Below are 19,347 nucleotides of genomic sequence, written 5' to 3'. Positions count from 1 at the left end.
GTTTTGTCTAGAGCCCTTACTTCATCTCTCCCTACAAAGAGAAAAAACAAACAAACAAAAAACCTTCATCCAGATGAAACTACGTTAATTTACATTTCTCTAAAACTTGTTATAAGGTCAACTGCTCCTAACCTTCTTTGCCAAAAGGTCACCCTGTGGCTTCCAAGTCCACAGTTCTCTATACTCCCACAATGTATCATCATTTTGCATACCCCCCAAAGTACTATAATCCAGGGCATCCAAGTAGCCAATACTGAGTCCCCATAATCCATGCCTTGTTTCCGTTGTGTCCCTGTAGTCAATCCTGTTTCTATCTTTAGCCTCAGACAACCACTAATCTTCTTTCTCTCAGGATTTACCTATTCTGGACCTCTAATATAAACGGAATCATACAATATGCGGTCTTATGCATCTGACTTCTTTTAGTTGCTATTACATTTTTGAGGTCCATCCATATGTTAGCATGCATCAATAATTCATTCTTTCTCACTGTTGACTAGTATTCTATTATATGGATATACCACATTTTGTTTATTCATTCACCAGTTAGTTGACATTTAGATTATTTTCACTTTTTGGCTATCATGGATAGTGTCGCTCTGAACATACAAATATTTGTGTGGATATAGGTCTCCATTTCTTTTAGATAAATGATATCTGTGGATAAAATTAATGGGTCATATAGTAAATGTGCATTTAATGTTATAAGAAAATGCCAGACATTTTCCAAAGTGACTATAGCATTTTACAGTCCTGTCAACAATGTATGAGGATTCTAGTTTCTCTACAACCTGGACAATACTTGTTATTTTCTGTCTTTTTTATTATAGCTACTCTAGTGGGTATGAAGTAATATTGTAGATTGAATTCACTAATGACAAATGATGATTTCTTATGTGCTTATTATTCTTTGGTATCTCTTCTTTGATAAGATTTTTATTCTGCTCTTGCCCATTTTTTTAATAATAAATTTATTTTTTATTGGTGTTCAATTTGCCAACATACAGAATAACACCCAGTGCTCATCCCGTCAAGTGCCCCCCTCAGTGCCCGTCACCCATTCACCCCCAGCCCCCGCCCTCCTCCCCTTCCACCACCCCTAGTTCGTTTCCCAGAGTTAGGAGTCTTTATGTTCTGTCTCCCTTTCTGATATTTCCTACCCATTTCTTCTCCCTTCCCTTCTATTCCCTTTCACTATTACCCATTTTTTAATTAGACTCTTAGAATTATAACTGAGTTGAGCCTCATTGGATCTTTAATTCTTGGATTGAATTTTCCAAAAACAATCTTTAATATTTTACTTACTGTAAAAATGACTTTATTTTACTATTTCCCAATACTTCCCAAGAAACTTCCTAGCATGTTTGTAATACTTCCTTTTCCCAACTTGCAAAAGGTTGGAAAAGATAAAATGTCATTGAGTAAAATACTTTCTCTTCTAGAGCATCCTTTCAGCCAGTTTATTTATTTGGCAACATGTTGTTTTCAGGCTTTCTTTCCCAATTTCTCCTTATTCAAACAGGATAGCTTCATACCAGTTATCCTGTTTGATTTTGTTGTTAGAAACAGTATATTCATTCTACCAGAAAAATTGGGTAAAGGATTATGAAAGAGTGACCCACAACAATTAGGATCTCAATAACATGGGCCTTGAACTGGACTTTTGAGTCATTTCAATCAAAAATGAGGAACTCCAACTAATCTTCTTCTCCTTGGTGCCTAATTCATTTTCAGTTATAAGTATCTTTGGAAGTGAGTTAACTCTTTTAAGCCAAAGGAGTGTAATTTTAGAGCACTTCAAAGTGATCTTTTCATTTGATACCTCAAAATACTACCATGCCTTTTAATATTTTGCAGTGCAAGGCAACTTCCTGGCCCCAAAGAAATCATATGCCACAGTGATTTAGGGATTAGAAAGAGAAAAGAGGCTACTGCAGCTCCAATCCTGCCTTCTGATTTACTATGTGTACATCAACGGTGTGGCCTACGGGTTCATGTTACTGTGGTACGCAACCCAAGTGTCATCCTAATTCTAATAAAAGAGCCCTGGCTTTGACAGCGTTCTGTATGTTCACCTTGTATTGAACAGGCTGCTGACAATTCTTTGAATTTACCTTAGGGTAAAACTCTTCACCTCCCCCCAATCATCTCATCAGTTAAGTCCTCGTAATGGGCTGCTACAGCCTAACATTCAAGTAAGTGTTTTTAGCTAAATCATCACAATAATAGGCATTTACAAGGATATTTTTAGATCAGATGCTACCACATACGGAGAAGACTTGCCTATCAAACTCTCCTAAGTCATAGAGAATAAATACCATACGTTACTGAGATGAAATGTCCTCCTTTAAAAAAAGAAGTCTTCATATAAAGAGGAAACGCTTTAGGAATGCTGACAATCTAGAGATCCAGGAATCTCCTTAGTCTCATTAGACCTGTCACTAATCCAAATATTATTTGATTTCAGCTTTTAGTTTAATTTTGCTGAGAACTTAAAAAGTTTGAAAGTGATATGTTTGAAAGTGATATGCATTAAGTAAGCTGGTTATAGGGCATTCTTAGTTTACTCCCTATTATTTTATATATGAAATATATTTGGCATTTGATATATTCTGAAGATTCAATATTCCCCCAAATTTATTCAAATACAAAAAACATGAATACATTTAAGTATTAAGCCTGGGGAAAATATATATATAAAAATATTAACAGTAGCTATGTCTGGGTATTTTCTGATAAATATTTTCCTCATATATACTTTCTCATATTTCTATATACTTTCTTAGAATTTAAAATAAAGGATTTTTTTTAATGCTGCACATACTAATTATACCTTCTCCTTCACAACATTCCTTAAATTACACTGATGAGCAGAACACAATGAACAGGAGTTCTGAAACTTAGGTAGACTATCTCTTTGGAATACTATTCTGATGTATCCTCTTATTCAACAACCATCAATTTGTACCCACTATGTGCCAAAGACTGTTCAAATCAAAAATAAAAACATGAAAGGCATGGCTCCTATTTGCAATGAGTTCATTTTCTTTTCTTTTTTTTTTTAGTGAGTTCATTTTCATGTCAGGATTGTATCATGTCCTAGAAATAGGTCCATAGTTTGCATCTTCTAACAAAGAGCAAATAAGTCTTTCGATCTCTATTTCTCATTTTAAACATGACAAGTGTAGACAGCTAGGTGGGTAGACAGTGAGGTAAGTAGGTATGTGGGTAGATAGATACATAGATAAACTGCTAAAGAATGACAAATTTGAATGTTTGTCAATAGTTTCTTCTTAAATTAATCAACTAACTTGCTCAAATGACTTTTGTGATTCGGATTACACAGACTTACATTCAGAATGTAAGAAAAATTCAATTTTTCTCTTCTATTGTCAATTTTGTAGTCTTGTGGCTTTGTTTTTTGTTTTTTTTTGTTTTTGTTTTTGTTTTTTTTTTTTTTTTGCAGTCTTTAGGTTAGTGCCATACCGCCAAATAACATACAGGCTGTTCCAAGACTGAGTGAAGTCTTGTTTTAACTGGCATATAACTGTTTTTATTTGGGTTTCTGTGGAATTTGGAAGTCTGCAACTCATCCAAAATAAGGGCATTCCACAAATTCCATTTCATAAAAGCCATCCCTCCTTCATATACTGTTTCCATTTCCTTCAATGTAACTAAACTTTTAGCAGGACATTCCCAAAAAAGTGAGAAAGGGAGGCGTTTTAAGACAAGCAAAACAGAATTCTTACTCAGCAAGTCCTCCTGGTAGTATATTAATAGTAGCAACAGCAGGACCAGTAGTAATAGTAGAATAGAAAAATAATCGTAATATAGTTAAACACTTAAAACATCAACCCTTTTAAGCAAATCTAGAAAATCCAAGAGTTAAAAATGTTATTTTGTATATGTATTAGTTGATTCAATACAAATATAGTCACAATTCTTTAGCAATGTGTATTCTCTCAAATTGTTTAAATGAAAACTATGTTTTTCAGGGCTGCCAAACTTTTAGCTTAAAAATCTTACTTTTTCTTTTACATGCAAAAGTTTATTTGGACTCCAAGCACTTCAAATGCAAAGAGAAACAGGAACAGAATCTGTTATGGGAGAAGGCCTTAAGGAAGACCTTGGCTATTTTCCCATGTAAGATTACCCCTGTGGCATCTTGTTTCCTGAGAAATAAAGCGTAAGGCAGCTCTCCACATACGTGGGTCAGTCTCTTTTGATGTGTGGGTAAAACTCATTAAAGTTAATGGGGATGAGGCGCATACATCAAGGCAAGCATGGAACCCACAGAATATAACAGCAGAGGAGAGACTCTGAGAACATTCTGACTGTGAATGAGCAGTTGGTTTGTTGAATTGTAATAAGGGTTCTGTTCCGGGTCCTCATTTCATCTGGGAAAGGCTTGGCATATTTTCTCAAACCCTGCCTTTGTGCAGATTCATGGCAGAGTGTTTTGTTCTAGGGATGTGCTGCTCACGGTCTACTCACAGAGCACAATTTAATACAAATACTTCAGAGTGTGCTCCTTTGTGGGAAATATGCTCCATGAGAGCTGAAGTAACTGGATTCTTTTGCTTGAGAAAAGGAAAACTACTTTTAAGCATATAAAGAATGCAGTGAAGAATGAACAAAAGGAAATGAGCCTACATTGCCATAAGATTAAAAAGAAGGAAAACCTGACAGTGCTAATTGTAAAAATTAGATACTCAAAAGGTTTTGCAGGTTTCTCTAGAAATGTTTAAAAACCAGAGAAAGTAGGGACACTTGAGTGGCTCAGTTGGTTGAGCATCTGAGTCTTGGTTTTTGCTCAGGTCATGATCTCACAGGCTGTGGGAGCAAGCCCTTGGTTGGGCTCTACGCTCAGTGGGGAGTCGGCTTGGGATTCTCTCTCCCTCTCCCTGCCCCCACTTGCATGCCTCTCACTCTCCCTCTCTCAAATGAAAAAATAAATCTTTAAAAAATAAAACAACAGAGAAAGTCAGGGGTGCCACTGGTTAGTCAGGATAAAGGCCTAGGTAGAAGGTGGGGGGAATGGGGTAACTGGGTGATGGACATTTAGGAGGGCATGTATGTAATGAGCACTGGGTATTATATAAGACTGATGAATCACTGAATTCTATATCTGAAACTAATAATACATTATATTAGTTAATGAATTGAATTTAAATTTTTTTTAAAAGGGAGAAAAAAGAACTAGGTAGATATTCCTATAATACTACTCTTCTCAAGTGAAAAATGCCATTAAAACAAAATGTTCTCTTATCTTAACGTGTGTAAAATAAGGAGATAAACTTTCATTTGACATTTACACATGGTACCTAATGTTCTAGTGGCATGGGGTACATACAAGTATCAGAGTCACTATTGTCTTCCATTGTTTCATGAGCCTCAGACTCATCTTTTCATCAGTACTACTGGTCCTCTGTTCCCTCAGTTCATATTAATAATAATAATAGTAACAAAGAAATCATCCTCTCTCCAGTTTTTGTGATATTTTGAATCATTACAAGTCTTAATAAATAAAAGGAGAAGGGATATTGCATCTTAGTTCCCAAACTTCATATTCACTTCAAAATTTTTCAATGGTTTCCATGTGATATTTTGTATTTTGAGAATCTATTGATGAGACGAATACAAAATGATAGCCAAAATACTACCATCATTTTTTAAAATAATTTTAAATGAGTGCATTTTGTCAATCCCGGTGGCATATATACATTTGAAAATTTGTGCCTAGGGGACACTATGTGTTTCCAGACAATGTTTGGCATACATATTCAAAGGTCCCAACAAAAGTCAGGCCTCTAAGAGAAATAACTACACAACCCTAGCCAAGGAGATCTGAATCTGCAGTAACTCCTTGAACACATGAGTAAATGTCTTATCTTTTTTGAACCTTAATTTTCTTATCCATAAAATAAGGAAGTTGGACTGGCTGCTCTTTAAGAATCCTTTAAGCTTTAAAACTTCTTTGATTATATCAGGTCCTTTATTTAGCAACCATATGCAACTGGATTTAAATGTCACATGTGGTTGTAAATGTCAACGTGTGGCACTATTAATATGCTTTTCCTTCTAGAGAAGTTGTTCTTATAAAAAATTTATCGATATTCCTATGTGTTTATGTTTAGAGAACCCATTATAAATACCTAGCATGCCTATTCTTAAATACAGCTTTATTTTTTTGTATTTCATTTAGTCAATACATCTTAAAAATTAGGTTTCAACATGTTTATCCTTAACATTACAGATGGAAACAATAAAGTATGTCTAAAGAATCACATAGTAAGTCAATGACATAGTTTAGAATGGAGCTGTCATGAGGAGATTACTTTTGCAAAGAACGCTGAAAGAATCTGTTTATGCTCTCTTCACAGTAATGAGTAAGTTATTGAAATAATCACTGTAGGTGATTTTCTTCTCCAAAATTATTACTGTCCTAATTACTGATGACTATTAACTCAGTATATTTCTAGTTTACGCTATTTGATCGTAATTGATTAAAAGATTATAATGCTGCGATATCAGGGTTGGTCTGTTTCTTAAATGTTGAAGTTAAACTCTACTTAAAATATTTAACATTAATATTATTGCTTCTGTAAATAGTATTTTCAGGAAAATTTTGAGAGTGAATGAATGGAATTCTATTAAGTGCCATCCTTAGTAAATTTCAATAAATATACTTGTAAATTTTAAAATATCGAGTCCCATTTTAACATCTACATACCTATTCAATATGTTTACTTCTCTTCAGTAATATGATTCTAGTATTATTTTTAGCATTTATTTTATTCTTCTATGTTTTTCCTGAAATGAATTTATATATAAAACTAATATAACCTTATACACAAGCATGCATATATAATATTTAAGTGCCGTGCACATATTGCTTCTTTTCTTGATCACTTTGAACTCTATGGCTATTTTAGGTAACCACAGGAATAACTTTTATTTATAATTGCACCATCATTTTAAACCCTAATTACAGGACAACATTTTGTTTTAGAATATCAGAAGTCTAGAAATAAAGAGATTTCTTCTTCAGGAAATTTGGGATAAGGGCACCTGGGTGGCTCAGTCAGTTAAGCATCTACCTTTGATTCAGGTCATGATTCCGGGGGCCTGGGATGGAGCCTCGCATTGGGCTCCCTGCTCAACAGGGTGCCTGCTTCTCCCTCTCTCTCTGCCCCTGCTTGTGTTCTGTTTCTTGCTCACTCTCTCTCTCAAATAAATAAATAAAATCTTTTAAAAAAAAGAGAGAGAGAGAGAGAGAGAGAGGGAAAGAGAGAGAGAAGGACACTTGGGTGGCTCAGTGCTTGAGCATCTGCCTTTGGCTCAGGGTGTGATCCCGGGTCCTGGGATCAAGTCCCTCACTGGGCTCCCTGCAGGGAGTCTGCTCCTCCCTCTGCCTATGTCTCTGCTTCTCTCTCTATGTCGCTTGGGAATAAATAAATAAAATATTTTTAAAAAAAAAGAAACTTGAGGCAGCCAATGTTTTAAAAGCAACTGAGTACCTAATGGTCTTGGAAGAAGAGTACCTTACAACTTGAAGCAAGAGAACTCTGTCCAGAATAAACCAGTCTAACAAGGGTTTAGTATACTTACATTTCACTCAAATCTAAAAAATTCTACTGAGTATGAATCTAAGAAGTCACATCAAGATAAGATGATAAAGTGGCAGGGGTTTAGGTGGAGATGGAAAGGAGAAAAGTAGGGCCTAAATCACAAGGAACTAAATCTTAGAAAACTTCTATAGAGCCAGAGAGTGCAGTATTGAGACTTTTGGCAGCTCAACTCTTCCTTCTTTTTATCCTCCTCATCCTGAATGAAGTAGGATGACTGGGCCACCTTGCAGGCCCCTCTAAGAGGTTGCCTCCCTTCACAGTCACTCTGCTGTGTAGATTTGGATGCATTTATGGAAACTGACTCTGCAAGCTACAGCAAGCTTTGCACTCTTGATTAAGTCCTCACAAATTCAAGGCTGCTGAGCAGTCTCTTCATAAAACTTTCCTAGGATTGCTCGGCATGGTAAAGATCTTCCTCAAAAATATACTGATTAAGGAATGGTTCAGATACAGTCTGGAAAATTTATCTCTGCATGAGATAAATAGGGACAGAAGCAACTACTCAGAAACTCATGAGGGTAGGGTGCCTGAGTGGCTCAGTTAGTTAAGTGGCTGCCTTCAGCTCAGGTTCAGGTGGTGATCTCAGGGTTCTGGTAGGGCCCCCTTGTAGGGCTTCATACCCAGCGGGGAGTCTGCTTCTCCCTCTCTTTCTGCCCCTCCCTCTGCTCATGCTCTCTCTTCCTAGCTCTCTCTCTCTCTCTCAAACAAATAAATAAAATATTTTTAAAAAATAAAAGAAACTCACAAGGGTAAAAATAGGCTCTTGATTGACCCCTGCATGATGGGAGGACACAAAATGGGAATTTAGACACAGACACAAGTAAAAAGTTGACAGACACTACCATAGTTTCAAGCCTAAAAAAATAGTTCAGAAATTAATTTCAGCTTTGCATAATCACACAGGAAGCAATTAAATGAAACAAGACAACCTGCTTGTTCAGAAATTAATTTCTATGCTAATCTTGAACCTTAAATTTTTGCTAATCCTGTTTCAGTTTAATCACTTCTACAACAGCACACACCATGTTTCCCAAATGCCACTGTTTAGCAGTTTTCACAACATATTTTGTTTTGATACAGGTCTTGTCATTCTTGCCCTCAACTTACAAATTAAAAAAAAAAAAAAAAGGCAATCAAACCTAAACACAATCACACACAAATTTTGGAGTATGTCTTGGTACAAATGCCCCTGAAAATTAAATTTTTATAAATTACTTTGGCCCAGTCCAAATGATCAGAGGTCTCTACCACAAACCTCTAGAATCACTTCCATCGGCTAAGTAAGAATCCAGGAAATTACCAAATGATGGATGGACAAATGCTGTCATGATGGCTTTGACACATTAACAAACACCAAATCATAGTAGTCATTTTCCAAAGTAAGTAGTTATCACTCCTACTCAAAGACTTTAAAGATTCTAAGTAAGATGATTATTGCTTTAGCATGGACTCAGAAAGTAGAGTAGGACCTCTAACTCATCTTTCATCCTCCGGATTGAAATACATTTCTGACCTCTAAGGATGGACTATTTTTCCACTTGGTTTATTCAGTCAATTGTTCATTCATTCACTTATTTAAATATTTATTGGCTGCTGGATGTTGTGTTTGATACTAGACCTATGAAGAAAAAGACAAATCTATCCTTACTGCTTAATAGGAGAGACAAACAGGAGAACCCTCTCAAATTATAGTGATAAGCGTGATAGAAGAATGTTCTCCTTTGGGAGTGAGGATGTAGCAAGGAAGGCTTTCAGTCAGAGCTTGAAAGATGAGAAGGCACTGTCGTGGTGGATAGAATCATAAAGGACCAAGGGATGGCACATGTCCAGAGTGCACAGAGAGGGGAGTTTGATTTGATCATTCTATTCTTATCAACCATCTTTTCTTAATTATAAAAAAAGGTGAAAGAAACTCAATAGGAATCTTTTGGAAAGACAGATGACCTGTGTTTACACTAGATTATAGATCAGAGTTTTATTACTTCAGGGAAAAAGAAAGGAATCAGTGGTCAAGGACTCCTTTTCCACTTTAAAATTTTCTGATTTTTGAAGCTGCAACACAAACTTAACAGTAAAGCGATAAGAAAGGTCAACATTTTTTGTGACTATAGCAGTCAGGATAGGTGAGGAAGGGAACTGGGGGAATACAGGAGGGAGTCCAAGAGGCATGGCCAAACAGCCCATAAAAACCATCATCCAATACGGCCCTAGCTCCTCAATTCTCTTTGAACATTATTCATAGCCTCCCACTTGAGAGGCTGTGATATATCTCCATTCTTAGAAATCTCTATTACCTTTTTTAAAGTCAGCTCAAAACATGACCCATGTAACTATAGCCTACGTTCCTCATTTTTAACACTTAAAAGTTCAGAATTCTTAGGTGATTATCTTTCCTCAATTCAAAGGAAATAATGGAAAAGTTTGTGTCATCACAAAAATGGAAATAAAACAAAACAGAAAATGTACATTAAAGTTAGCAGAAATCATTTCACAGATCTTCAACAGAACTGGATTGTAATTGTCTAATATGCTGAGAACCATTTCATCCCATATTTGCCTGCCTCACCCCTCAAATATACGACAAGGATAATTTTTTTAAATGGCTATACCCATTTAAACAGTTAAAATCTCCTTAGATGTGGCACAAGATAAAATCAATATAAAACTTAAGCTGAGGGACCCCTGGGTGGCTCAGTTAGTTAAGTATCTGCCTTTGGATCAGGTCATGATCCCAGGGTCCTGGGATGGAGCCCCACATCTGCCTCCCTGCTCAGTGAGGAGTCTGTTTCTCTCCCTCCTTTTGCCCCTCCCCCTTTGTGTGTGACCACATGCATGCACACTCTCTCTTTCTCTGTCTCAAATAAATTAATAAAATATTTTTTTAAAAAAAACTTAAGCTGAACTCAACTTTGAAATGAATCTTATTATGGTGAAAACTCAAATATCACGTCATTAAAATGCTCTGAGTAAATTAACATTAGTGGCACGATCTTTCCTTTTCCCCCTCATTTAAGAAGATAAATCTTCTTTGTGCTGACATCTCAAGATATTTGAAGGACCAGTTAAACCTGGGTAGAATTCCAACCTCATGTACAAGAGAGAAGAATAACAAATAGTTACCAAATGTGTCAATAGACTGCTGTAAGTGCTCAAAAAACAGGTGTGCTCTTGCAATTCTACTTCTAGGATTCTGTCCTGTGGAGAGGAATGTTCACTGATGTATTATTTATATTATGAAAAAGGGAAAACGAACTTATTCTGATTAAGAGAAGAATGAATAAATCAATGATATGGAATACTACACAACCATTAGAAAGAATGAGATCATTTATGTGTACTAACATGAAAAGATCTCCAAGACAAATTAAGTGAAAAAAGGATATTGCTTAATAGTACATATGTGTATAGCTGGATCACATTCACGTGCAAAAATGCTCATGTATGTAAATGTAAATGTTAATATATACGATAGGTTGGGAATGATGCCCACCTGTGGAAGAGAGTAGATAGAATGAGTGGAAAGGAGGTAAAGAGATGGCAAAGAAGAATTCGTTACTTCTTATACTTTTATGTTGTTGACATTTGTATGATTAAAACTTTTTTAAAAAATTAAAAAGAAAATGGTATTCTATTCATCAAATGTTAACCAAGAGAAAAGAACAGCAATGCAACAAAAAGCCTAAAGTGAAGAAAGTTAGGAGCCCCAGTACGCGTCAGAGAAAGGGTACTAGAAGTCTATTGGAGAAGACTGAAAACTATCTTGGTAGCAGCTTCTTGTTCGTCTCTTGATATCAGATAAAGTATTACCAAACAGTGAATTATATAACTCCAAAGCATAACATCTCTGATTGGTATGCACTGTGACTTTATACCATACAGATTGTATCATTTTGTAATGTGTCAAGCATGTCACTAAAAAAGGCATGAAACATATGCTTTTTACCTGCGATAAATCACCTTGACTGGGTCACAGAACAAGTAGATTGCAGACTGCAGGATTTTCTAAGTGCCACATAAGAGCCCTGAAACATGGTGACACTCCTCATTTGTTGGCATAAATGACACATACCATCAAAATCACAGCCCCATCTCACATTCGTTATATTTTTGACAAGCAATTTTCATTCAGTAATGTTTGCTCATATGAAATGGCATAAAACAAAAGGAGACATATATCAGTCTTTTTCATTTCAAAAGTATGAAAGAGTATTCAACTATATTTTTTTAAATGCTGGTAATCAGAATTATTAGAATTAATGGAGTAGGGATGCCTGGGTGGCTCAGAGGTTTACCGCCTGCCTTCAGCCCAGGGTGTGATCCTGGAGTTTTGGCATAGAGTCCCACATCAGGCTCCCTGCATGGAGCCTGCTTCTCCGCCTGCCTATGTCTCTGCCTCTCTCTCTGTCTCTCATGAATAAATAAATAAATAAAATCTTTTCAAAAAAAGAATTAATAGACTAAAACATAAAATTCTTTAAAACACAATAACTTGAATAACTATACAAGGATTTTTATCCCATGATACTCATGGCATTTAGTTTCTTTCTCTTCCCTTTCTTCTTTCTTTTCTTCCTCCTGTCCTTCCTTCCTGACTTCCATAACTATGTATTAAACACCTATAAGGTGTCAGTGTGCTGGGTGCTAAGAATCCAAAGAGAAGTATGACATAATTTCTGCCTTGGGTGGGTTTATAGTAGAGTGAAGTAGACCCATATGCAAACAGGTTAATCTGAACGAAAACATGGTGTTGTAAACAAAATCCTGATGAGAAAGAACATAACACTTAATGGGTGTCTACTACTACATGCAAAGCACCGTATTAGATGCTTTATATACATTTTTCATTTAACCTTCACATTTAATCTTCATACCTTCACATAAGTATTTGTACCTTCTTTTTTGCAAATGAGGAACTTGAATTGTAGAAAAAAATGATGTTAAAAAATTTCAAAGCATTTGAGAAATAATCAGCAGTGCTATGAAGATGGTAGATTATAAACTTGGCTGGATTAATTGATTTGTCAATATCTGCTCTTGCATTAGGACTCAAAATTCTTGCTACCTACTGCTAATGCTCAACTTTCTTTTTGTTTTTTGTTTGTTTGTTTGTTTTGCTCAACTTTTAAATGAACAGAAAGAAATGGGCTGAAATAGATCATTACAGTGAAACACTGTTCATTTTTAGTAATTGGATCTTGAATTTTAAGTAGATGACAATAGAAAAGTTGATAATTGGGCAAGTAGAATTTCCTGAAAACAAAAAATGTTGACACTATATACAGAAATGAAGATTCTAGAAATGCTATTACATGGCTTATCTGACCTCCATTTTACCTAGTTTCTTTAATTTCACAGTTTATATGTATTCTTAGAATAGGAGATAGTTTTTCTTCTCTTTTCTGGGACAAATATTGGCTCAGTTTTTAGAGCTAAGAAATATCTACAGGACTTAAGGCTGTGTCATTTTTATATATTACATCTAGTAAACTTTTTTTGGGAGGGGAGAGAGCATGCATTTTATAGCTAGTGAAACTGAAGATGCAAGAGTATTAACTAAAGCATGAAAGAAAAGATAGTTAATGAGCCTTCCTCATAAACACAGTTTAACATTTTCTGTTTTCTTTGTTAATGGATGAATGATAGTTTGCTTCCTTCTTTTCTTCTAACAAATGTATATTAAATGCCTACTATGTTTCAGGCTTTGTTCTAGGTAGCAGGGATATAAAAATGAAGTGGCTTACCATTTAACAAAGACAAAGACCATGTTCTAGGCACTGCATTCTGTGCTTTACATGGATTATCTAATTTAATATTTGAATTAACTCTGTCAGTTAGGCACTAATATTGTTTCCATTTTGCAAATGAAGACAACAAGGCTAATAGAGGTTAAATACTTGCCCAAGGTCATACAACCAGAAAATGGCATTACTAGGTGTGTTTGAATTTTAATTACTACATGACATTGCTATAATAGAGATATAAACAAAGATCTATGGGAGCCAGAAAGGCATAAAGAGAAGTGACTGACTTGGCTCCAGGCAGTCCAGAGATGATTTACAGAGGAGGTATCATGTGAACTTTCCCTTGAAAGCAGGAATAGTGGATATTCCCTGGGTGGAGAAGAACGTATTCTAGAAGGGCATTCTAGGCTGGGGGGAAAAACAACATATGCCAAGGCACAGAGGTGTAAAAGGGCATGACAAGGTTGAAGAAACAGATCAGGATCAGCAAGAAGTGAATCAACAGACCTAGAGCTAGAAAGGAAGGTTCACATGCTTCAACAAGGAACTTAGGTTTTATTCTGTAGGTAGCAGAAAGCTAAGAAGGGAGTTGAATAAAAAATTGTGTGTGTGTGTGTGTGTGTGTGTGCATTTAAGATAATGCTTGTGTCAATGTAGAGAGTGGGCTGGAGTACAATGTCTACCTGTAACTGCAACAGTGTATGGGAGAAAGAATGGGCTGCCCTGAGGCTCTTACATGCTAATGTGATTTATAATAAGAAATATATATATTTGCTCTATGTCTCCAGGCCCTGACACAGGGCTCCTAAAACCTTTGTAAATCCCTAAGTAACAAGAGCACTGGAACATTTTTTGTTCTAATGAGGTGACTCTGAGTGGGCTCCTAGATGGCTCTTGGTTGGGAGCTGATCACCAGAAAGACTAAGCCAGCTTGGAAGTTTCAGCCCTTCCCACTCCCACTTCTCTAGAGAGGGGAGAGGCATATTTGATCATGCCTATATCAGGAAGCCTCCAAACAATCCCAATAGTATAGGATTTAGATAGCTTCCAGGATGGTGCACTTATCCACAACAGGAGGGAGATGCACCCCATGTCCACAGTGACAGAAGCAACTGTACCTGGAATCTTCCCAGATTTCATCCTAAGTATCTCTTCATCTGGCTGTTCAACTGTATCCTTTTTTTTTTTTTTTTTTTTAGAATTTTATTTATTGATTTTATTTGAGAGAGAGAGAGATCTAGGGGAGAAGCAGATGGGAAGAGAGTGCAGAGCCTGACATGGGGCTCAATCTCATAATCCCAAGATCATGACCAAAGCCAAAACCCAAGAGTTGGGCACCTAATCAACTGAGTTAGCCAAGTGCCCCATTCATTCATATTCTTTATCAGAGTAGTAAATATAAGAGTTTCCCTGAGTTCTGTGAGCTGCTCTAGCAAATTAATCCGAGGAGGGGGTAATGGGAACCTCCAACTTGAAACCAAGTCAGGCAGAGGTTTTGGGTAACCTAGGGACCTACTATTTGCAAGTGGCATCTGAAGTGGGATGGGAGATGTCTTGTGGGAATGAGTCCTTAACCTGTGGGATCTAGATACTGTCTCCAAGTAGATTGTGTCAGAATTGAATTAAATTGTAGGATACCCAGCTGATGTCATAGAGAATTGCTAGTTGTAGGTGAAAAAAAACCTCTAATACTTGGTGACCAGAAGTATCAGGAGTGAAGTGTTCTGTATGAAAGTAAAGGAGAAAGACGCAGAAGGAACAATTGATTTTTTTTCCCCTTAATTTCCTCTAGTTCTGGACTGTGCAGGTATTTAAGTAGTCTGTACTGTGCAGGATGCTGAAGGGGTTAATGAGACCAGGTAGTAAGAGAAGTAATTATATATGTACCCCATATGTGCCATGTTATTAAGATATGCATTTTTATGTATATTAACCGTTTGATCCTTAAATAACCCTCAGAAGTTATTTCTATCTTTATTTTGTGGAGAATTCTAATTGCTAAGAAAGTTATCAAAGGTCATACAGGTGATCACTGGCAGAGCTGGAATTCACACCAATCAGGTTTATCTTCCTCAAAGACATGGCCCTTCACAGAGGACACACTCAAGGACATTACAATTTATTTAATGTTTCCATTCATTCAGTTTGCCTTCACTGAATTTAAATAAAGTGTCTTCAAGAGCCAAAGTGTTACAGCAGCAGAGAGAACAAAATAAGGGTCACATAGCAGATTTATAAAATACAGGCCTAGTTGAGGCTCATTTTACAAGTATGTTCTATGCTTCACCTTTGTTGGCATACTGCCATTCTCCTGAAAGGGAATTTTCTGGAGATGCATGTGTCATTTGCATTTGTGGTTTTGGAAACTTCCCAGAAAACTATGATCTGAATAAAAGGATATGGTATTTAGGTAAAAATGACACTTAGCTTGACCTAGCAACCCAACTTCCAGAATTGAAGTTATTACTAAAATGATTTTGAGTAGTCTTTAAGCATTTAGGTATACATGCACACACATGGTATCTTTTTAGAAAAAACAGACTTTGCCTGCTGCCCTTAGGCCCTGTTTGTAACATCACATTCTAGTGACTAAATGGCCTTACTACCATATAATATCAAAATGTGAAACATTCACACTGCTGTGGCAAAGTGCCATTATACTTGTATTATCATTCATCAAGTTTTACAAACAGATTAGAAAAAGATAATCCACATGGTACAGGTGCTGTATAAATGTTAGTTGCTGCTGCTGTTCTTATCCATCATTTTTGTTATTTTTCCAATCCAACCAGTCACCAGCATTAGTACTATCAGGGGTAGACCCTAAAACTATTTGGAGGCTCTACCACTAGTAGGAATCTCATATGCCTTTGACCAAAGAAGTATCTTCTTTTATCTGAAAAAGGCGCTCTTCAGATAATCAGATTGATTCAACCAAGCCATCATCCTCTCCCCATTTCCCTCTTTCATTTTCCCCTTTTGTTCTTTCTTTCTTTTCTTCAACAAACATTTATTAACTCTCATAATTAATTCATCAATTTATTCAACAAATGTATATTGAGTGTCTACTCTATGCCAGACCTGGTTTCAGGTGTAGGATTAAAGCAATGAATAAAGCAGACAAAAATACCTGCCTTCCAGAAGATGCCATTGCAGCGGCTCCATCAGGCCAGACATCTCAACAAGATTATCAGTCAGTCAGGGTTCACTATCAGTCATCCTGTCAGGCAATAGGTAAAGAAAGGGAAGACGAGAAGAACAGGCCTCCTAACAGCTGACACTCCCCACCCCAGACCCATATGCAGCCCGCCCTTCATCTCCCGCCAGAGTCTGACCACATACCAGAATGGTTAAGAAAAATTTTCCTGAGGCACCTGGGTGACTCAGTGGCTGAGCATCTGCCTTTGGCTCAGGGCGTGATCCCAGGATCCTGGAATTGAATCCTGCATCAGGCTCCCTGCGGGGAGCCTGCTTCTCCCTCTGCCTGTCTTTGCCTCTCTCTCTGTGCCTCGCACAAATAAATAAATAATCCTTTAAAAAGAAAAGAAAAATTTCTCTATTGCTACACTCACTTTTGTGTGATGCTCTGGGTTGTCTCCACCTCTGGAATCTCAGTTCCTATAGCTGAGGTTTTTGCTCTCCTTTCCAACCAGTGGGTGCCTAACACCAGGCAGCTGGGATACAGAGCCTTTCATGAGGAAAAATCTAAATAAGTAAAAAAACTGAGGACAGCTTACATGAAAATCAAGACTCCTGACCATAGGCCCTGCCAGGCACCTTACCATTAGGTCTGAACCTGTACCAAGGAGCTCTGCAAACTAGGAATCCATTGACATATAGTCCACTTCTGTCAAGCTAGAAACTCATGTCAGCGATGCCTGAAGGGCATGACCAGGAAGATTGAATCTGACCTACTTCATACTCTGGCTCCTTCTCTGCAGGATCTTAATGAGTTTTGTTAAACCAAATCTCCATTTCCCTAAAAAAATCAAATCAAAGTGATTCATGTAGAAATACCTTTTATCATGCCATGTTGATTAAAATCACTGTTTTCAAATGAGGACATGTAAAGTTATCTATTACAAGAGCAGGAACAGAAATGATCTAAGAAATAGGTAAATTTAACTCTCAGAAAACCAAAAAATGTTATTTTGGCCAGTGATTCAGCCTCTTTCCCTCAAACCAAACGTTTAACTAAAAGTAATAACATATGAGGAAAATGGATGCTTTAAGTCACATTTCTTATTTTCCCTTTCTTCCTGGTGGAGGTGACTAATGAACAGTGAAATAGCCAAAAGGTAGGCAGGAAGCCACAGAGAAGAGGAGGAGCAAAGGATAGAAATAATCCACAAATGGTAGCTAGGTCCGAAACAATGTAGAATTCAGTATATTTTCACTTTGCAAGGTAAGAGAAGAGGCATGGAAAATCACAGTTATATTAGCTTAGGTAATGACAGCAATTAATAAGTGCATGCCTCTACTACACTAGACCTGGAACCTGCCAGGGATTTTATATCCATTATCTCTCAGCAATCCTGTAAGGGTTGCATTATTCTTATTTAAAGAAGAAAAATTGGAGGCTCAGAGAGTTAAGTAACTGGCCCAGACCCACACAGCAGGTGGTAGAGCCTGGATTGGAAGCTAAGCTCAATGCCCTTTCCTTTCACCACATGACTCCTCCACACTACACCTTAGAATCCACTGCAAACATTATACTTTTCTCACATGGGAATATATTATGTTATTATGACAATTTGAAACATATTAAATAAGATTCTAGTGAAACATGTAGGCTATCATTTGTCTATGGAATGCAAATTGTAGTCTAGAGAAAAATTACCCAGAGAGCTTATTTAAACTGAATATTCCCTGGTCCCATCCCCAGAAGACTGAGATTCAATAGGCCTAGGTAGAGTCTAGGAATCTATATTTTTAACAGGCAACTAGGTAATTAATATAAGAGTTCCTTATATCACACTTTAAGAAACAATGTCATAGACCTTATCCCAAATTGCCAAGTCACAGTTTATTCCCTTGCCTTGTCACTTGTTTTATTCTAAGATAGATGGAGCCATGCCATAGTAGTAGTAATCTGGTGTAGTTGGGGGGGAGGGGATACAATACTGGTGGGAGACACCTTTGTAGAACTCTGTTGCTAACTAGTTGGGTGAACTCAAACAATTCTTTTAAATGTCATGGGACTTTGCTTCCTCATTAGTAAAACAAAGAGTTTCTAAAATCACACATCTATGATTTCATTTGGCTGAAGGAAGCCGATTTTTAAAATGATAATGATCTATAGAGCCTAAACATTTCAATGGTGAAATGAAAGAAGCAGAGTTTACTTTCTTTATAAATGTTAGAATACCAATACAAAATGTGTCTCCAAATATCATGGGTTTGGGGGAAGGGAATAAAATCCAAAACTGAAAGCAAGTATAACGTAAATTATATTTTTGAGACAATTCAGTTATTTGCTTAGCAACCAATTTCTTCAGATAGTTGCATCTATACCAAGAATTCTTCAAGTATACAGTATTTCCAATCTTAGAAAGCAAAGAAAGTTGTTACACAATCATTATTCTTTCTAATTTTCAGTAGTGTCTAGAAGTCCAGAGTTATTTTGAGCTTACTTTTAAAGAACTAAAGATACTCCTTTATTTATATCAATATCCCCTTGGATATTCAAAATACAAGTTGAGAATTGCTGATTTATGTCGTCTTAAAATGCCCAAAATGTGGGGGCACCTGGTTGACTCAGTCAATTAAGTGGCCAGCTCTTGATTTCAATTCGGGTCATGATCTCAGGATCGTGAGATTGCGCCCTGCATTGGGGCTCCACACTGGACCTGGAGCCTGCTTAAGATTCTCTCTTCCTTCTCCTTCTGTCCCTTCCTTGCCACTCATGTGCACTCTCTCTCTAAAATGCCCAAAGTGTGGCTTATTGGATAGTTAGTGTCCATGGAGACAAGATT

Source organism: Canis lupus, chromosome 8, assembly GCF_003254725.2.
Source record: "Canis lupus dingo isolate Sandy chromosome 8, ASM325472v2, whole genome shotgun sequence".
Taxonomy (NCBI): Eukaryota; Metazoa; Chordata; class Mammalia; order Carnivora; family Canidae; genus Canis; species Canis lupus.
Note: the sequence above shows the minus strand (reverse complement) of the source record.